Source organism: Tupaia chinensis, unplaced genomic scaffold (assembly GCF_000334495.1).
Source record: "Tupaia chinensis unplaced genomic scaffold, TupChi_1.0 Scaffold000578_2, whole genome shotgun sequence".
Classification (NCBI taxonomy): domain Eukaryota; kingdom Metazoa; phylum Chordata; class Mammalia; order Scandentia; family Tupaiidae; genus Tupaia; species Tupaia belangeri.
This window is the reverse complement of record NW_006160094.1, coordinates 8,212,154-8,232,145: the sequence shown is the minus strand read 5'-3', so window position 1 is coordinate 8,232,145 and position 19,992 is coordinate 8,212,154. Positions and strand designations below refer to the sequence as shown.

General features: G+C 47.2%; 1 long non-coding RNA gene across 4 annotated transcripts in view; it reads right to left on the bottom strand.

The window, feature by feature from the left end:
- The window catches only part of LOC102483014 (uncharacterized), a 24,571-nt gene extending 6,133 nt beyond the window's left edge, over positions 1-18,438 (bottom strand). The window contains exons 1-4 of one of the 4 annotated variants that reach the window (XR_335972.3): positions 18,306-18,438; positions 6,650-7,944; positions 5,499-5,545; positions 4,164-4,258 (exon numbers count right to left, since the gene is read on the bottom strand). This is a non-coding gene — a long non-coding RNA (uncharacterized LOC102483014). Of the gene's footprint in view, positions 1-4,163; positions 4,259-5,008; positions 5,194-5,498; positions 5,546-6,642; positions 7,945-18,305 lie in introns of those variants that run through there. The other 3 variants (XR_335974.3, XR_335973.3, XR_335971.3) reach the window with 3 other exon arrangements.
- Positions 18,439-19,992: the final 1,554 nt, after the last annotated feature.

Here is a 19,992-nt window from a genome sequence, read left to right as displayed (position 1 = left end):
CCGCGGCGGGGCGGGGGGGGCCGGCACAGGGCCTACGCTGCCCGCTGTCGCCTTGCTCACTCGGCGTGGGGTCCCCGGGGGTGGCGGGAGACCCGCAGCCGGGCCTTCATTTCTTTTTAACACTGTACAGAACAGTCACTTTAGGCCTCGTGGAGGTAGGGACCCTTCAGCCATCTGAACTCTCAAAGGCCTGTGCTGCCTTGAGGGTCAAAAACAGCAGCCAGAGTGATAGAGGGGGGTGGCTGGAAGATAGCTTCCCTAATGCCAATTGCAGGTTCCCAGGTCCCTGGTATTTCCTCTCAAGGGCAAAAATCTGGTTCCAGAAACCCTTCAGGAAGTTGCCTCCCGAGTCCCTAAGGGGCCTCAGCAACGTACAGGAAGGTCCTGGCTCTTGTGTGTGGCCAGCCCCACTGTGTGCAGTCTCAACTGGCAGTAACCAGAGTCAGTCCTGGAGTCTAAATACTCAGATAAGCTTCCTCCCTTACCCCGAAAGCAGAGATGGGGGAGGGAGTTGGGGACAGGGTGGGACTATTGTCATCCCCTTTCCTCCCAGTGTTGATTTCTTTATACTTCACAGCCCAGTGTGTGGTTACCTAGGATGGCTCTCCTTCAAATCCATGCCTGGGTTCTATCCCTTCAGGGCAAGGTCCAGCTCCATAGTCAACTCTTGGGAATGTCCCCACCGAACCCCTTGTAAATCTTTTCACCAACACATGCAACACTGCAGTTGCTATGACACACATAGAAATGTCCACTGTACCCCAACTCTCTCACACCCCAGGGCCGTTGCTCTTGTTTCCCTGGAAGCCCAGCACTGTGCATATAGCCAAACTCCATGGGGAGCCCAGGTTGACTGAAACCTCAATCCTGCCATGAAGGCCTCTGGTTCAGCTGGGAAGATGAGGCAGGGACTGAGCTATAGACTGAGTACTCACTACTGTTAGTGTTGTAGTGTGGCAAATGGACCTGGTTATGTGATATGTCTACATGAAGCTGCATAAAGATCGTTGTGACTTTCCTATGTCTAGAATTATCTCAAAGTTTAGAATGAACACAAGAAAGATGGGGGAGGAAAGGAAGAATGGACATGCAGAGCAAACAGGAACTGTAGATCAGTGACACTGTCCTGTAACATTATTCGGCAATGGTGAACACATACACATCTGCCCAAGCCTATAGAATACAGGCCAGGCATGAACCCTAATGCAAATTACAGGAACAGGGTGATGATGCTGTGCTGACATAGATCCAGCAGTCGTGACGACTGTGCCAGTCAGATTGGGGCATTGATAGTGGGAGAGGCTGTTCCTGGGTGGGGGCCAGGGGTATAAGGAACTCAGACTGTAAAGTCTGTAATGTGGGATTCAGCAGACTTAACCATCATATGCCAGTTGGGCACATGTGTATGCATGTCCAAAATCCAAGATGAGAATGGAGAGGGAGTTGCATCATGGCCATCCCCCTGGGGGCGACTTCTTACTTTCTCCCTTTGTCTCTCTCTCTCTCTCACCAATGTACATGCCCTATGGCAAAACTTAAAAACAAAAAACAAAAACATAAAATTAGTAAATTTTTTTTTAGGTTTGGTTTTGTCACAGAGTGTGTGTACTCACCAGCGAGGAAAGAGACAGAGAGAGGGAAAGTGAGAAATCATCCAAGGGGGGAGAACCACACAGCAATTCCTTCTCCCCATTCTCCCATTCTCCTTTCTGCACAATTTTTGCTGTTAATCTAAAGCTCAAAACATAATTCAATTCAATGTGTTCCATTCCCATCTGAGAAACGGTATAGTCCAATATCATCTTTTTTTTTTCTGAGAGGTTTTTGCTATAGGGTACATGCGCTCACCAGACAGACAGAGACAGAGAGACAAAAAGTGAGTGAAAAATCACCCCCCAAGGGGGATGGCCATACCACAGTCCCTTCTCCTCCATTCTCCTCTCGGGATCTTTGGGCACGCACACACACGTCTAGTGTGAGTTTTAAGCCACCAGGTCCAGGATGTGAACCACGGTCGACTACATGGGAGTCCAGCAGCATAGCCATTACACTAACTGCTGGTCCCCAATATCTTCTTCAATGGCCTTTGAGAACCAGAGATCTAGGCTCCTAGTCTGGGCTGCAAATCCCACCACTTCTAAGTGGAGACATCCCACCTCCCTCCACAACAGAGTTAATCTTACAGAATCTTACAGTAAGTAGAGATAAGAGCAGAGCTACCCTGGTACAGGTGGGAAGGGTCTGAAGTTCTCCTCCCACCACCCCCTAGGCCTCCCATGGGTGCTACTGAAATGCCCCTGACAGACTTCAGAGCTCAGGTACAAATATCACACCTTTGACTTTGTGCAGGCCATGTTGCAGGGTTGTGTTAAAGGCAAATTCAGGCCTAAAGCAATCCCAAACAATAGAAGTATAACATCAGCCACATTTTCATGTTCTTTTGACATTTTAAAAAAAGGTGGCATGATGGTCAAGTTGGCTGGATCCAATATTGGAGACTTTGCAGTTTGTGTTACGGACATGGTAGCTTGAAAAACATGCTGGGCACATGTTCATGCATATCCAAAACCCCAAGAGAAGAATGGGGAAGGGGTTGTATCATGGCCAATCCCCTGTGGATGATTTCTTTCTCTTTCTCTCTCTCTCTCTCTCTCTCTCTCTCTCTCTCTCTCTCTCTCTCTCTCTCTCTCTCCCTCTCTCTCTCTCTCTTTCTCGCCAGTGCACACACCCTACAGCAAAATTTATTTTTTTAAAAAAGTAAACTAAGCTCAGTATTTTATTTTAGGTTTTGTTTGTTTTGTTTTCTTTTGTTTTTGTTGTAAGACATGTGCTTTGGTCAGGGAGGAGAGAGGGACAGGGGATGACTATACAGCAATTTCTTCTCCTCCATTCTCCTCTCAGGGTTCTGGGCATATGTACTCATGCACCTGGCATGATTTTCAAGCCATAGAGTTTGAGACTGGAACCATGGTCAACCACATGGGAATCCAGTCACCTTAACCACCATGCCACCTACTGGTCTCAAAATTATTTTTTTTTAATCACCAGAAAGTGTGTGCATAAGACAGAAAGAGAAAACATCCTGCCATGGGGCATAGTCACGCTTACTTTTTCCTCTATTTCTCCATCACATACACATCTGCCTGGCATGTTTTGCAAGCACCATGGCTCAAATTCAAACCATGGTAAGCCATGTGGGATCCTGTTCCCTATGCACAGGGCATAACCACTGTGCTATGGGGCTGGCCCAAAATTAATTTTTAATATATTTTCTAAAGCAGTTCAGGTGCACTGCAGAATTGAGCAGAAAATACAGAATTTCTATATACTCCTGCCCCTCCCACTCAGATCCTTTCCCACTATCAATGCCCCCTAACTCAGTGTTCCCTGTGTGACAATGGGGGAGGCCTACAATGACATCACCTTCACTACCTGAGGGCTCACACTTGGCACTGTACATCCTGTGGGTTTGAAGGATGTTTACTGTCATGTATCTGCCATTATACTATCAAACGGAAGAGTTCCACTGACGGACAAATACTGTGTGTTCTGCTTTCTCATTCCTATTTTTTAAAAAAACCCTTTTTAAAAATCTACATTTTGGGTCAGTTAGTGGTATGATGGTTAAGGTGGCTGGATCCCACATGGCTGACTGTGTGGTTCTCCCAGACTCAGATGCTTGAGAAACCTGAAGGGAGAAATAAAGGAGAAGGGATTATTACAGGTGACCATCCCCCATGGGGGTGCTTTCTCACTTTCTGTCTCTCTCCTGCAAGAATATTGATCCTCCAGCAAATTAAAAAAAAAATAATAATCAAAGTAACAGGGTTTTTTTTAGTCACAGATTTTACAGACTGAGCATTTCTAATCTGAAAAATCCAAAATCTGAAATGCATTAAAATTCAGAATCTTTTGAGTACAAACATGTTGCCACAAAAAGAAAATTATACCCCTAATCTCATGTGGTGGGTCTCAGTCAAAACACTGCAGTAAAAGCTATGTAAAAACACCTTCAGGGTATGTATAAATATAGATTTTGTTTAGTTTTGGTTCCCATCCCCAAGCTATCTCAGTATGTATATGCAAACAAGTCAAAATCCTTGGGGGTTTTGAGATATACAAAACACTCCTGGCCCCCAGCACTTTAGAAGAGGAATACTCACCCTTCATCTAACCCAGCGCATTCCAGAGCTCATGATTCTGGTGCATGGTCCTGGTTGTGAGCACTCACAGCCACACATGTCAGTCTATTCAGGTACTAAAACAGAATACCATTAGTGAGTGGCTTCCAAACCGCAGAAATATACTGCACATAGTTCTGGGGGCTGGGAAGTCCAAGATCAAGGCACTGGCATATTTGCCGTCTGCTGAGGACCCACCCTCTGGTTCACAGAAGGTATTTTCTAGCTGTTCTAATGGGGCAGCAGGGATGAGGGCTCTCTCTCTCTCTGGACTCTTATCAGGACCCTAAACCCATTCATGAGGGGTTCTGCCCACAAGACCTAATCTCCACCTGAAGGCCTCACCTCATAATACCATCACCCTTGGGTTTTTTCAACATGTAAATTGGGGATACAGACATTTAGATCCAAGTACAGGAATAGCTACAATGGAGACTGCTCTGAGGCCTTGCCTTGTGGGTAGGAGCCACCAAGTAAACAGCACCTTTCGCTTAGAGTCCTGTGGCCATCTTTTCACCTCAGCTTGGAGCCTCAGAAAGTCCCTCTTCTGGGTACTCAGGAATGAGAACAGAGCAGCAGGTGCATTCTGGAGATAAGGTCTGTCAGCTTTTGTCTGCTGGCCTGCAGCTGCCCTGAAGGCTGGCTTGCAGCCATCTGAGAAGCTCCAGGCCACCTCCAATCCTTGTACTCCTCCCATGCATCCTGTGGATGGGAGAAGACTCTGTCCTCCCAGGGGAGCAGGGGGGTCTGGAGAGTACTCCAAAACTGAGAACAGAACATGCTGTCAGCAGGACCAACAGCTTGCCAAGAGGGACTTAGGATCTCACCACATCATGCCCAACTTCTGGGGCCCTGGGCTCTGCTGTCTGCTCAGGACCTTGCCATGTTCAGCCCAGCCGCCAGGGTCCTGGGCTCTGCTCTTGGCTCAGGACCCTCCATGTGAGCAGCAGGAACAGCTCAGCAGCACTAAGGGCTGGGTACTGTTGGTTGTTTTTTTCCATTACCATTGAGTTCTTTTCAGTTACAAATTTCCAACTTCCTTCCTGGACATTCTGAGGCAGTTTGGGTGTGCCTTTCAGGGGCACAAAAGAACAAGAGAATCCAGAAATGATGTGTCCTTGAGCCTCAGTGTCCTTGTCTCTAAGGTGGTACCACCTTCCCCTGCCTCTACACAGGGAGTAAGGATTACTGTCAAAAAGGGACATGAGAAGTGTTTGTCAGAGATGATAAAGAAACAGGTGTACAACAAACTCACAATGCTGCAGTCTTGGGTGGGGGTGAGGGTGAACCTGGGAGGGGACATAAAAGGGAACTCACTAATCACTGTATGGGATGCCATTGCCTGAGGACCCCCTGGCCAGCACCTGGAAGTAACAGATGAGTAAAATCTCCATCCAGATAGTGCCCCACCCCCACTTCACCATGAACCCCATTGCCAGTCAAAGATGGGCTGGGAATGTAACAGTGCTGGGATGAATCTCTGAGACTGTCAACCTCAACTCTATATATTCTACGGAGAAGAACTTGGAGGCTATTCACAGGGTGTAGCCTAGAGGCAGAGTGAGGTACAAACGCCAGATTACATGCCCTGTCCTGGCCACCTGCCCATGAAGCCCTGGTAATAGGAGAGTCCCCATGTGGCCTCATGCCGAAGTGTGAGTCTGGGGCTGGTAGAACATGAGATGGTTGCTTCCCACAGGGAGCTCACACTTAAGACAACCCAGTCTACACTTGCAGAATTGCAGAACCTGGGAAGGAACCATAGAAGTCACTCAGGTGTAACCCGAGCCTTGTTCCTACCCAGTTCTGTTTGACATTGTAACATCCTTAGGTGTCCTGAGTGAATCAGCAACTTTGAGCTGGTGTTTTCTGGTCTCTCTGCCAAGGATCCTCCTTTTCCATCCTTTCCCCCCCACCTACTTCCAGGGATCCCACCTTCAACACAGTATCTCCCCTTATCTCTCATGTTACAGGTGGTGGGCACTAACACCTTGAACGTTGTCTATTCTGCATGGATTTGGGACAACTTATCACAGTGCTAGGGATGTATTTCAATTGTGGCATTTGTGATGCTGGGCAGGCAGGGACAGTCATGGAGCTAGTCCCAGGGGGCTGCAAACATCTATATCTGGGTCTGGCTTTGCTGCTTGTGGTCTGTGGTCTTATATTCATGGGGTTGGGTTAAGTTTTAATATCAAGACCTGTGAGAAAGGATCAGGTTTCTGACCACAAGGAGACAACCACAGATGATCATATTGCACTCAGTTTAAAACTCTTCTGAGAATGAGCCCAAATTCTTAGCATGCCCTAAGAGCCTGGCATGATCTGGCCCCTTACTAACACTCCAATGTCCCTCCACATCACACTCCCCACAGTGCTCAACCTCCATCACACGGGCCTTTGCTCCCATCCTCAGAGCTAGCTGTTCCTGCTTATCTGCCTGCCCCAGGACCTTACTCACAGTTCACCTGGGAAATGTGGATTCTTCTTGTCCAGCCTTCACTTGGTGGCTCCAACTCATTTCTCTAACCCCAGGTCCAGCATCCTTCCTTGGAAAGGTCTTCCCTTAGCCCGGGCAGATCTGGTATCTCCCTTACCCACTTTTGCTGGATCTCCTCATGGCTGTTAGCAGTGTTTGTGATCTCATTGTGACCTAGTCATAAAGGTGTGAGTGCCCTTAGTCATTTCATCCTTCCCCTCCAGGTTGTCCTCTGCTCTGTAATAGCTGGGGGACTTGAGTATGGCACAGGCTGCCCCCCACACATGTGCCTTGATTACATAAAGATCCAGTGTTACGGCCTGAGTAATTCTGGGTAAAGAGATCTGGTATTTTGAGCTCCTTGACTTCCCACAGAGTAAAACTTGCCTCGTTAAGACTGTGAATTTCTAAAAAAAATAAAATAAAAAAGTTTGCAAAGGCCATTTACTCACATTTATTTGGGAATAAATGATTCTGGACCAGTACTTTTAATATACAGATAGGGAAACTGAGGACCTGATGTCAGGGTGGGAACACAGCCTCGGAGGGGTAGAGCTGGTTATAGAACCCAGGTACTTCAACTCTCAGTTAGTGAATGGGACAATCCTGAAGTTAGACCAGTCAGATAAGGTTTTCCTTCACCTCAAGAGCCAGGTAAGGGTGAGAAGCAATCTGGGGATAGGGCAGAAGTCTTGTCACCCCCTTTATTCCCAGTGGTGATTTCTTTATGTTTCGTAGCCCAGTGTGTGGCCACTCATTACTGTGTGCTCATGTCACACAATACAGGGAATGAGATAGAGAAGTGGGTGTTAGACCAGCCCCCTGTGTTTCCAGGACTACTGTTTCCCTTGCGCCTTTTGTACTGGCTCCCCAAACTGAAATACCCCTCAACCTAGCTTCAATGACTAAGCTTTCTGCTAATGAGACCCTCTCTCCCCTAAGGGGTTTACAGTGCACTGTGGAGTTCAGCAGCTCCTCAGCAGATCTGGAGTTAGTCTTAGAGGAAGAGGCTCCCTGCTAGGAGGTCCTCTTCTTGCATTCTCCAGGTAGCACGATCCTAAGGAATCCATTTCTATTTTTTTGTGGGAGTGCCCTGGCACTATTACACCCTGTAGAGTGTTCCCCAGATGTTAGCAAGTTTCCAGATTATTTTATGTCCTTTAGTTACAGGGTGAGGGGGTTTCAGTTAATGTCCGAATTGCAAGGTAGCAAATGCATGACCTCATATGGAAAGTCTCCAGTCCAAAGTCTCAGCAGTCATCATGAGAGGCACTCAGACTTTAGCTAAAAAAAAAAAGAAAAGAAAAGAAAAAAAAAAAAAAAAAAAACAGTGAATGCTGGAACCAGTAGCATAATAGCTATGTCAATGTAGTTGAACATGGATCGAGTCCCAGACCTGTTGGCTTAAACTCACACTGGGCATGTGTGCTAGCGTGCCCAAGATCCCTACAGGAGGCTGGAGGAGAAGGGATTGTAGTATGGCCAACCTCCCCCCTGGGGTGAGGGGTGATTTCTCACTTTCTGTCTCTTTCTCTCTCACTGAGCACATGTGCACTATAGCCAAAACCTCTCCAAAAACAAAACAAAACAAAACAAAACAAAAAACAGTAAATGCTCGCAAAAAGCTCTTAGATGAAGAATTTCTCCCTACCAAGCTCATATTATGCACTGTGTAGAATCTGGCATCTTCCTGGTTTTCATTTAGCATGTCTATTAAAAGGATAGATTTTTGGTTTTGTTTTTGGAGAGGTTTTTCGCTATAGGGTGCTTGCGCTCACCAGACAGAGAGAGACGGAGAGACAAAAAGCGAGAAATCACTGCCCAGGGGGGATAGCCACGCTGCAGTCCCTTCTCCTCCACTCTCTTCTCAGGATCTTGGGCATGCACGCACACGTGCCCAGCGGTCTGGGGCATCGCCCCACACGGGCCCAGCATGAGTCAAAGCCACTGGGTCAGAGACTCAAACCGCGGTCGACTACATGGGAGTCCAGTGACATAGCCATTACGCTAACTGCTGGTCCCTTAAAAGGATAGATTCACATGATTTCTCTTTTGTAGTCCTAGACTTAGAGTCAACAAGCACATAGATCCCTGTGTGCTCATTCCCCAGATAGGATGTACATTCCATAATACAATCAGGTAAAAGATTCACATCCCACGAAGCATGCCAAAATGCACCAACTCTCCTCTCACTGAATTCCATTAGCCCTTAGTTTTCTGACTGGAAGCTCTAGTTGGACTTCATCAACAGGTTTGGTTTTATAATATTAGGTGAAAAGTGGTGCCCAGTCAGACATAATGTCCATTTCCATAAAACATGCAGGCTGAGGAGATACTTCTTGACATAAAGCTTGCTTAAACATTTTGATTTTCACAGCACCATCAATGCTTCCTCGTTAGGTTCTCTGCTCTACCCTCAGAACATGCCCTATCTTGTGAAAAGGATTCAGTTGCCCAGCAGGGGCTTGAGTTATGTCCTCCTCTCAATCTTTATTTTCATTAACCTACATGATGATTGCCCTAGGCAATTTCTTATCAGATTTCTTATTCTAATCTCTGTCTTTAGACTTTTTTACTTTTTCCAAACTAAGGTAGATATCACAAACTTCTTTGGAACACCTTACTGTTGGGAGACCAGCAGGGGCTGTCTTATGTCTACCAAAGATTTGATAATGTTAAGTCCTTTGTTTTAACCCCATCATCAGTTTGCATTTTATTTAGCCCATTTATTTTCTTTCTTGCTTTCTTTTTTTTTTCTCCCAGAGGGTACATGCACTAGCCAGAGAGAGACAGAAAGCAGGAAAGTGAGACAGCATCCCACATGGGGAACAGTCACTCCATTACTTGTGGCTGGATTTCACCTCCATTTCTCAGTCCTTTCAGGATTTGGGGCATGTATGCACACATGCCCTGTTTGTCTTCCAAGCTGCTGGGTCCTGGACTTGGATCATGCAGTTGGCCATGTGGGATCCAGCAGCTCTAACCACCACACCCACTGGCTGACCCAGTAATATCTTCTCTTAAAATAAATCAATGCACTGGCTTCAAAGTTATTAACTGTGTCAAACATGCTCTAGATTAAATATAAATATGAAGTTAAAATGCTTCTGTTAGACATATTTCCTTTGGTAAATGTGGCACATATCATATATCACCTAGACAAAGTGCTCAGGTCTTACTATGGTCTAAATTTGGTCTCATTGATCAAACAATGGACAATTTGAGCACAAAATCACTGACAATAATAGATGAAAACACATCGAATAAAAATTCATGAATCTGCTACGAGCAAATGGCATAATGGTTATGTTGCTGGACTCCCACATAGTCAACTGTGGTTTAGTCCCAGACCCAGAAGTTTGGAATTTATGCCAGGTACATGTGCATGTATGCCCAAAATCCCAAGAGGAGAATGGAGGAGAAGGAACTGTGGCATGGCCATCTCCCTGTGGGGGGATTTCTTGCTTTCTGTCTCATTGTCTTTCTCTGTCTCTCCAGTGAGCACATGTGCCCTATAGAAAGAATCTCTCTTCAAAACAAAACAAAACAAAACCTCATGTATCTATAATGATTGATCTAAGTTAAATGTCTCCCCTCCCATAAATATGTGTTGGCAACTTAATATCCAAAGCAACAGTGTTGGGATACAGGCCCCAGTAAGAGGAGCTTGGGTAATGGGGCCAGGCCCCTGAATGTGCTGTCATGGTAGTTAGATCCTTGTCAACATGGCTTTGCTCCTTCTCTCCTGTGTACTCTTCGCCTGTCTGTTTCTGTCATGAGATGACACAGAAAGAAGGCTCTCATAAGATACTGTCCCCTCCATTTTGTGCTTTCTAGACTTTAGAATTTTGAGTAAATACATTTCTCTTCCTTTTTTTTGGGGGGGGAAATAACACTGAAAGGGCTCAGAGGTCCCTGTAAGAAGCCACAGTACAATAAAAGAAAAATAACCTCAGAGAAACTATACAGAAATGACCTCTGGGGAGGCCAGAATAACAGCGTCAGCCACAAGATGGGAATTGCTGATTCCCTGTGGCCTACTTGACAGGGTTTCATGAGGGTCTCTGCTGAAGCCCTCAGCACACTCTGTGGATACCAGGCTGTCCCCATATCTTTCACAACTGAGGAACCCATGGTATTCACAGTCATGGATCCCAGTGACCTGTTCTGCAGCTTCTGGGGTTGAGGAAACCAGCAAGCAGCACAGCTACTGTAGACCCTGCAGCTTTCACCATCATGGCCCTCATTTTTCTGGCTTCACAATCTGCAGGTTTACCTTCTCGTTCCCTGGAGACACTGAAATCAGCCAGACTGCTGCTTCTGTGGTAACTCCGGCTCAGGGGACCAGCCCAAGCAGCTTTCATGGTTCTCCAGACTGGCCCCTCTGCCCTGTCATTCCCCTCCACAATCTGGAGCGGCCTGAGGTGCTCCTGCTGCGGGTACGGTAGCCCATGGACCCAGGACAGAAGCCCTAACATCCTCCCGGTGCCTACCTCACCACCTGTCCATGGAACCACCCAACCTCCTGCCTCTATATTTTCTCTGGCCCTACCACATTCATACCCACCAACAACCCTGGCTCCCCCATCACAAGTCCCACTCTAACACGATGCATTACCAAGTCTGACTCCTGTAGCCAGACAAATGTGCCTGCCACCTCTAGTGCCCATAGCTGTGTGTGCATAGCAGCTAGTCCTCTCTCATATGCCGACCTCAACACCGCCTTTTATCGATAGCTGGTCCCTACAGCTGCACATGCAGGTATACCTCCAACCTGGACATGCCGATACCCACAAAGAGACAGCCTAACCCTGTCACTGGCTGCTGCAATTGTGCCTGGTTAAGCTTCCAGTCCCTAATGCCATGTGTGTTTCTGAGGTTGGTCACAGGCCCTGTCTCTGTTGCCATGCAAGTACCTACAGCTGGCTTCCACAGTGTACAGAGACCCCAGAAATAAACCCAAGTCTATATGGCCAATGAGTTTTTGACAAGGGCACCAAAAAGACAAAACAGGCAAAAAAAAAAAATCTGTTCAATAAATGATTTGGCAAAATGTAGGGAGCAGGCTGCCTCTGAGCTGAACAATGGTGACCTTTAAAGTCAAGCAGAACACAGACTTACTTGTTGGGTCTATGCTGCACAACCAGTGGAGGTTAAAGGAAACTATGTTTCAGCAGAGAAGGCCAGGGGAGGCTTGTTTAGAACTGCAAGATGGGAAAGATGCTCCACAGCTGCAGTCAATAATAGAAAACACCTGGCTTTACCTTCCTCCTCTCCCTTCCCCTTGCCCTGTAAAAGAATAAACCTGACAACGACTCCATGCTGCAGCAATCTCCATCAGAGATGCCCAGTCTGCCAAACCCCTGCTTTTCTCTACTTGTGTGTTTATCTGTTTTCCAGATCCACCACTGCTTCTGCTTGGGGTCCAGGTCTCCCTGCCTGGCAGGCTGAGGCAGCAAAACTATATGCAAAAGAATGACACTGGATGCATAAAGCATACAGAAATCAACTCAAAATGGATAAAAGACCTGAAGTACCACCTGAAACTATAGAACTTTCACAATAAGGGGGAAGAGGCCAGCAGCTGGTGTGTGCTGGTAAAGGCATTTTACTCCCACATGGCCAACCTTGTTGGAGTCCCAGACTGAGTGGCTTGAAAATCATGCCAAGTGCATGCCCAAAATCCAAAGAGGAGAAAGGATTGCTGTGTGGCCATCTCCTGTAGGGAGTGATTTTTCACTTTCCCTCTCTCTCTCTCTCGGGCAAGTGCAGACATCCTATCTCACCAACGTACAACAACAACAAAAATACAGGGAAAAATCTGTTGTCACTGGTGTTGGGAATGCTTTTTTTGATTACCACACCAAAAGCACAGGCAACCAAAGCAAAGCCAAAGACATGAGACTTCCTCAAAGTAAAATACTTCTACACAGCAAAGAAAATAATCAATAAAACAAAAAGCATTCCACTGATGGAGAGGAACTACTTTTTTTTTTTTCAAGAGAAATTTTTGTCATAGGGTACATGTGCTTGCCAGAGAGACAGAGACTGAGAGACAGAAAGTGAGAAATCATTCCCTAGGGGGTATGGCCACACTGAAATCCCTTATCCTCCATTCTCTTCTTGGGATTTTGGGCACGCATGCATACGCACTTGGCATGAGTTTTAAGCTGCCAGGTTCAGGACTCGAACTGCAATTGACTACGTGGGAGTCTGGCAACATAATCATTGCACCACCTGTTGGTCCTGGAGAAAAACTATTTTAAAGCTGTATATATGATAAAAAGGTTAATAACCAAAATAGGGGCCAGCAGGGTGTTTAAGGCACTGGACTCCCACATGGCTGACTGCAGTTTTGAGTCCTGAACCTCGAAACTTGAAAATCATACAAGGTGTGAGTGCATGCATGCCCAAATCCCAGGAGAATGGAGAAGGGATTGCAGGATAGCCATACCCCTGAGGGATGATTTCTCACTTTTCCTTTTACTGTGTTTCTCTGTCTCTCTCTGCTGAGCACACACACCCTATGGCAAAAATAAATAAATAACTAGGGTCCAGTAGTTGGCATGGTGTTTAAGGTGCTGGACTCCCACATGGCTGACTGTGGTTTGAGTCCTGTATGTGGCAGCTTGAAAATCACACTGGGCCCGTGTGAATGCATGTCCAAAATCTCAAGAAGAGTATGCAGAAAGTGATTGTGGATTGACTATCTCACCGGGGAGTGTGATTTATCACTTTCCTTCTGTCTGGTGAGTACATATGCCCTATGGCAAAAACCTAAGAATAAATAAATAAATATAAACAAAGAACCAAAATATATGAGAAACTCACACAACTCAGTAGATAAATAATGAATAACCTGGTTTAAAATGGGAAAGTACTGGGCCAGCCAGGTGGTGTGGTGGTAAAGGTGGCTAGATTCCACATGGCCAACTGCACAGTTCCATGCCTGGACCCAGCAGCTGGAAAATCACTCTGAGCAAGAGCATGCTCAAAATCCCAAGAGGAGAATAGAGAAGGGAACCTTCTAACTTTCTTTTTCTTTTCTCTCTCTCTCCCCCTCTGGCAAGTGCATGTGCCCAATATCAAAAACTTAAAAAAGAAAAAGAAAGCAAATAAAAGTGAGCAAAGGACATAAATAGACATGTCACAAAAGGAGACATAACACTGGTCAACAGGTGTCAGAAAATGCACTCAGCATCACTAATCATCAGAGAAATTGAAATCCAAACCACAGTGAGAAGTCACATCACACCTGCTAGGATGGCTGTTAGGAGAAGACACGAGAACAGTGCTGGTGAGGGTGTGGAGAAAAGTGCACCTCTGTACACTGAGGGTAGGGATGTGGATCAGGGCAGTTGGTACAAAAGCAAGCATGAAGGTTCTGATCATGTAAATGTAATGACCACATGACCCAGCAATGCTTCTACTGGGTATACAGCCAAAAGAACAAAGATCAGCACCTGATAAAGATATCTTCACTCTTAGGTCCCTGTAGCATTACTCACCAAGACATGGAAATAGCTCTAAATGTGGGATGAGGAATGTGAATGATGGGATAAAAAAAAAATGTGTTAAAAACAAACAGTATCTGTGTCAAAAAGGAGATTCTGGGACCAGCATGGGGCATCATGGTTAAGGCACTGGACTCTCATGTGGCTGACCTCCATCTGAGTATCAGACCCAGTGGCTGGAAACTCACATCAGGTGTGTGTGCGTGCATGCCCAAAATCCTGAGAAAGAATGGAGGAGAAAGGCTTGTGACATGGTCATTCCCCCTGGGAGGTGATTTCTCACTTTCTGTCTTTCTCTCTCCAGCAAGCACACGTGCCTATAGAAAAAAAAATCTCTCAAAAATGGATAAAGCAATACAAGTAGAAAAGGAGATTCTGCCATTTTCATCCTCCAGATGCTACTGGAGGAGGTCACATCAAATGAAACAAGTGAGACACTGAAAGAAATACATTGCACGACATTCCTCACAATCTGAAGTATAAAAGAAAATTAAATGAATAGAAATAGATAGCATAATGATGGTTACCAAAGGCAGAGGGTGGGCTAACAGAGATGTAGAGTAAGGGTAAAAACAAGCAGTTACAGTGAATAAAATAATTCAGTGAGAAACTGGAGAAAAAGGAAGCTTCTGCACCCACTCCGTAAAAAGAAGCCCCAGCAAATCCTCCCCCAGCAGTCAGGGCAGCGACAGAAACACTTTCCTTTGTGGACCCAGCCCCATGTCACTGAGAAACTGCAGGGTGCCTCTTCAGGTAGGTCCCTAGTGTGGGCACAGTGCAGAGGGCTGCAAGCAGAGCATGCGTTCATAAAGGGAGAGCAGCAAAGCCGGGTCTGGGCGTCCATGCTGGCTACAGCACAGCACAGGACTGTCAGGGCTGTGGGGAAGTGGCGATCAATGATGTTCACTGCAGGTCCTTTTGCAATGAATCTCCGAAATTCGCTGCTAAAAATTTTAAAACTCCAAGCATTACTGGAAACCACTGCCAGAATTAAATTGATGAAGATAAGAAGCCAAGGTGGTATATTCTTGTAATCTCAGTTACTCCAGAGGTTGAGGCAGGAGAATCTAAGCTCAAGGCCAGTCCTAGTGACACTCTGTCTCTAAAACATGAAATAAAAATAAGAAGCCACGTGAAAGTGAATATACAAAGCAAGCTTCTAGTCTACAGACCAGTAGTGAATAATTGGAAGATAAGATGAAAACAATAACTATTTCAGTTCCCCTTCTCCCTTCCCACACAAAAGGAGAAAGGAAGGGAAGGAAGGAAAGAGCAGTCCCAAGCATTAATGTAAATATATATTACATATGTGTGTGTGTATATATATATAGAGAGAGAGAGAGTAAACTATGAAAATCTGTTGAAAGAAATAAAAATAAAACTAATTTAAGTTTTCCTTCTTAAAAATAAAAAAATACAGTATTCAGATGTCAGTTCCTCCCGATTTGATCAACAAATTTCCTCACAATCCCAATAAAAATCTCAGCAATCCCCAGGACCCAGCAAAGGGACCAAGTTTCCAGATCAGGGCCCTGAAGATACGGGGTAACACTCCAAAGTACAGGCTCATTTTCCACACTACCTTCTTTGGCCAAGCCGCTGCCAAGAACAAGGGCTATATCTCCTGATACCTGGCAAACTGAAGCAGCATTGCCTCCCAGACCGCTGCTCTGGTGCCCACAAGTGTCTTTGGGGAGAAGCTTCAAGAACTCAAGGAGGGGCTCTCCTTATATGAGACTGGAGAGATTCCACAAAAGAACCTGGATGCCATGAAGGAGGCAATGGTTCAGGCAGAGGAAGCTGCCACTGAGATTACAAGAAGAAGCATTTGAAGGAGAAGAAACAACTGGCTGCACTTGCCCTGGCATCTTCGGAAAACAGCAGCAGCACTCCAGAGGAGTGTGAGGAGATGGGTGAAAAGCCCAAAAAGAAGAAAAAGCAGAAGCCCCAGGAGGTTCCTTGGAGAATGGAATGAAAGATCCAGCTCTCTCTTCCCACCAAACCCAAGAAAAAGAAATATTTTTCCAAGGAGGAAGTGGTTAGTAGAGATCTTGAAGAAATGGCTGGCAGTTTAAGTCTCCTAAGAGGAAAAAAATTTCACCCAAAGAGGAAACGGTCAGTAATCCTGAAGAGGCAGCCAACAGGAGTGTCCCTAAGAAAAAAAGGAGGGACCAGCAGTTAGTGTAATGGCTATGTCGCTGGACTCCCACGTAGTCGACTGCGGTTCGAGTCCCAGACCCGGTGGCTTAAAACTCACGCCGGGCACGTGTGCGTGTGTGCCCATGATCCCGAGAGGAGAATGGAGGAGAAGGGATTGCGGCATGGCCATCCCCCCTGGGGGGTGGTGATTGATCGCTTTCTCTCTCTCTCTCTCTCTGTCTGGCAAGCGCACGCGCCCTGTAGCAAAAACCTCTCCAAAAAAAAAAAAGAAAGAAAAGAAAAAAAGGAAATTCTCTTCCAAGGAGCAGCCAGTCAGCAGTGGACCCAAAGAGGCTGCTGGCAGCAAGAGCAGCATTAAAAAAATGTAAAGGCTCTCAAAACATGCCCAGGAAGATTCGAATGGATGTTCATTCTTGGGGGAAAGGCATGCCCAAAGTGGTATTTCCAGCCTATGTTAAACCCCAATAAAAACAAACACACACACACACACACACACACACACACACACACAAATCTCGGAAATCTACTCTATAGATAATGACAAACTCTTTTCAACCTTGAGTAATCTAAACAATACTGAAAAAGAAATAAGTTGAAGAATTACTCTTCCTGACTTCAAGATTTATTAAAACCATACTAATAAAGAGATCCAAGTACTGGAGAAAGAATAGACATATAGATAAATAGAAAAACCTAAACAGACAAACACAATTAGCTGAACTTGGCCAAAAGAACAAATGCAGTTCAAGACACACAAAGTGGTCTTTATGACAAATGCTTACAGCTGATGGTGCAAATGGATCAGCAAACAAAACAAAACCAAAAAAAATAACATCAACAAAAACACAAACTTTACACCAAACACATCCATCTACTCCAAAGTTTAAAGACATAGCACATGGCATGGAGGATAAGGTGGAGGGATCCCACGTGGCCAACTATGTGGTTCAAGTCCTGGACTCTGCAGTTTGAAAATCACACAGGGCATGTGTGCATGTGGACCCAAGATCCCAAGAGGAAAAGGGAAGAGAAGGGATTGGAGTGTGGCCATGTGGAGGGTTCCTTGCTTTCTCATGGGCCCTAAGGCAAAAATCTAAAAACTAAAATAAAATTAAAAAGCAATTAGAATCAAGAGACAAAAGGAACACTGACCAAGCAGTCAATATACTAAGGAGGCCCCTGCCCTCCAGGATTCCAGGGATAGGTACTCTGGCTGGGTCGTTTGCAGAGGAGTCCATACCCTCAAACCCAGTTGAGCTGAGAGGACCACCAGATGAAGCTCAGGGCCCTGGTGCAGATAACCCACCACCCACTTCTCACTGCAGGAAAGTAGGATGACTGTCCACTCTGAGGAGGCTGCAGGGGAAGCTAAGAGGCATCAGGGGCTCTGATTGGGAGTGAGTGGATTGACAGCTCACCCAGACAGAGGGCACAAGTGAGGGAGAGTGGCCCAAAGAAGAGTCATCTGCCTGGGTTGGGCTGCAGTTTAAACTGTCCAGAGACTGGGTCTCCCAGACGGGTCTGGGACCTAGGGGTAGGGCCTGCAGGCAGAGGGCATGGGATCCCGGAGGTACCCTACCAGGCCAAGGTCGGGTGCTCGGCAAGGCCAGCACTTCACCAGCAGCCAAAGAAATGCCTTTTAAACTTTTTCTTAACAAAAGGGCCGCCAAACTGACTAAAGCCCAAAGAGTATGGCTTTCCGGTTTCAAATGGCAGGAGGCAAGGGGAGTCGAGGCTGCTGCGTGGGAGCAGCCGGGGAAGGGCGTCTGCGGGTCTGGTGTAGTGATCTCCCTTGTGTGCAGCTCCCACCCTGAGCCCGCTGCTGACCCTGGTCCCGCCAACCCTGGCGGCGCCGCTGGTCCCACAGGCGCCTTCTCTGAAACCCGACTGGCGCGCAGTACCCTGGGTCCACAGAGGCCGCCGCCGCAGGAGCCGTCCAGACCCCACACACCCGCCTGCCCCAGGGCTTACCTGCCCGGGAGGTCCAGCCACAGAGCCGAAGTGGTTGTCGCCTAGGAGCAGGTGCGGCCTGCGCAGGCTGATTGGCCTGGAGCGGAAGGCGCGGCCTGGAGGCAGGTGCTCCCGGGTCAGAGCCCGCCTCCCGGACTCCCGGTCACCCTCTGCAGCCCCTGCCCGCCCCACCCCGCTGGTTCCCAGATCTTGTGCCTGCTTTGGCCGGCGCCTGGCCAATCCGCGTGAAGGGCGTGGTCGTCGCTCGCCAACCCTCGGTGCCCGCTGAGCGACCACTGTGCACCTCTTGGCTGCAGCTCAGCCCCCAGGGCCAGACCGCGGGCCTCCGGAGCAGAGAACGCCTGAACCTGCGAGTCGGCGCCGCCTTGCGGCTCTGGGACGGCTTCGGCGTCCTTCGTGAGCTGGGGGAACCGCGTCCAGGCTGAGGCTCAGTGGAGCGAGCTCCTGTGACCTGCAGCCCTGACACAAGTAGCCAGGTGGGAGCTGAAGTCGGAAAGGTCGGGGCAAGGCAGGATCGGCCCAGCTGAGCGAGAGAGCGCGACCTCCACGTCAGGTCGGTGGCGGCAGCCCGTGGTGCTGGCTGTCACCTAGGAGCGCCCTCTGCAGCCTGCGTAATCCTCCTGAGATCTCTCACCCTTGATTTCACATCTCCGTGCGGTCTGGAGCAGCGCCGAGTCTTGGGTACCAGGCCCTGAGCACCCTGCATGCTCCCTGCCTTCGTCCTTGGCTTTAATCTTCCTCAGCTGTGCAGAGCCTGCGCAGGCTGCCAACAAAGGCCCCCGGGGGTCTCTGCTTCCACCTCCTACCACCCGCGCTGCCCAGCTTTCACGTGCCTCCCTGGCCTTGGACTGTAGAGTCCTCTTCTTGGCTGTCCCTCCTGGAGAGCATTCCGGGTGACAGGTCCCGACCCTAATGCAGAGAGAGCTTCGAAGGCCTGGAGGCCTAGTGGTTCCAGGCACCTCACTGAAAGCCTCGGCCTGTGATGCCAGTGGTGGGCAACATTCTCCTTGATTGATTTACTGTGGAGGAGTCTGTTATTCAAGGACAAGTGATTAGCAAGAAAAAATATAATCAGGAATTAAATGCACATTATTTATTTTTTCTTTTTTTTTTTTGAAGAGTTTTTTCTTATTGGGTGTGTGCACTCGCCAGAAAGACAGAGACAGAGAGATAGAAAGCGAGAAATCACCCCCCAGAGGGAATGGCCATACCGCAATCCCTTCTCCTCCATTCTCCTCTTGGGATCTTGGGCATGCACGCACACGCATCCAGCGTGGGTTTAAGCCACCTGGTCCGGAACTCAAACCTCGATTGACTACGTGGGAGTCCAGCGACATGGCCATTACGCTAACTGCTGGTCCCTAAATGCACATTATTTGATGAAAATGACCCTGATAGTGCCACACTACACTGTTTTACTTTTTTCTGAGTTTGTCACCTTTCAGAAACTTTGGGGTTAACCTCAAAACCAAGTAGATATTGTAATCATCTGTAGAAAGCCTGGGTGATCTACCTTTCTTTTTCTTAGTATTCATTATTACTAAGACCAGCACTAGTACTACTCAGGGAAGTTTTTTTGGATACTGACCACATGCCAGACACAGTGTTAAGATCTTGAGTTAAATCATCTACTTTAATCCTCATTTTTCCCATGAGGGAAAATGAGCTCAGAGAGGTTGGTGAGTTT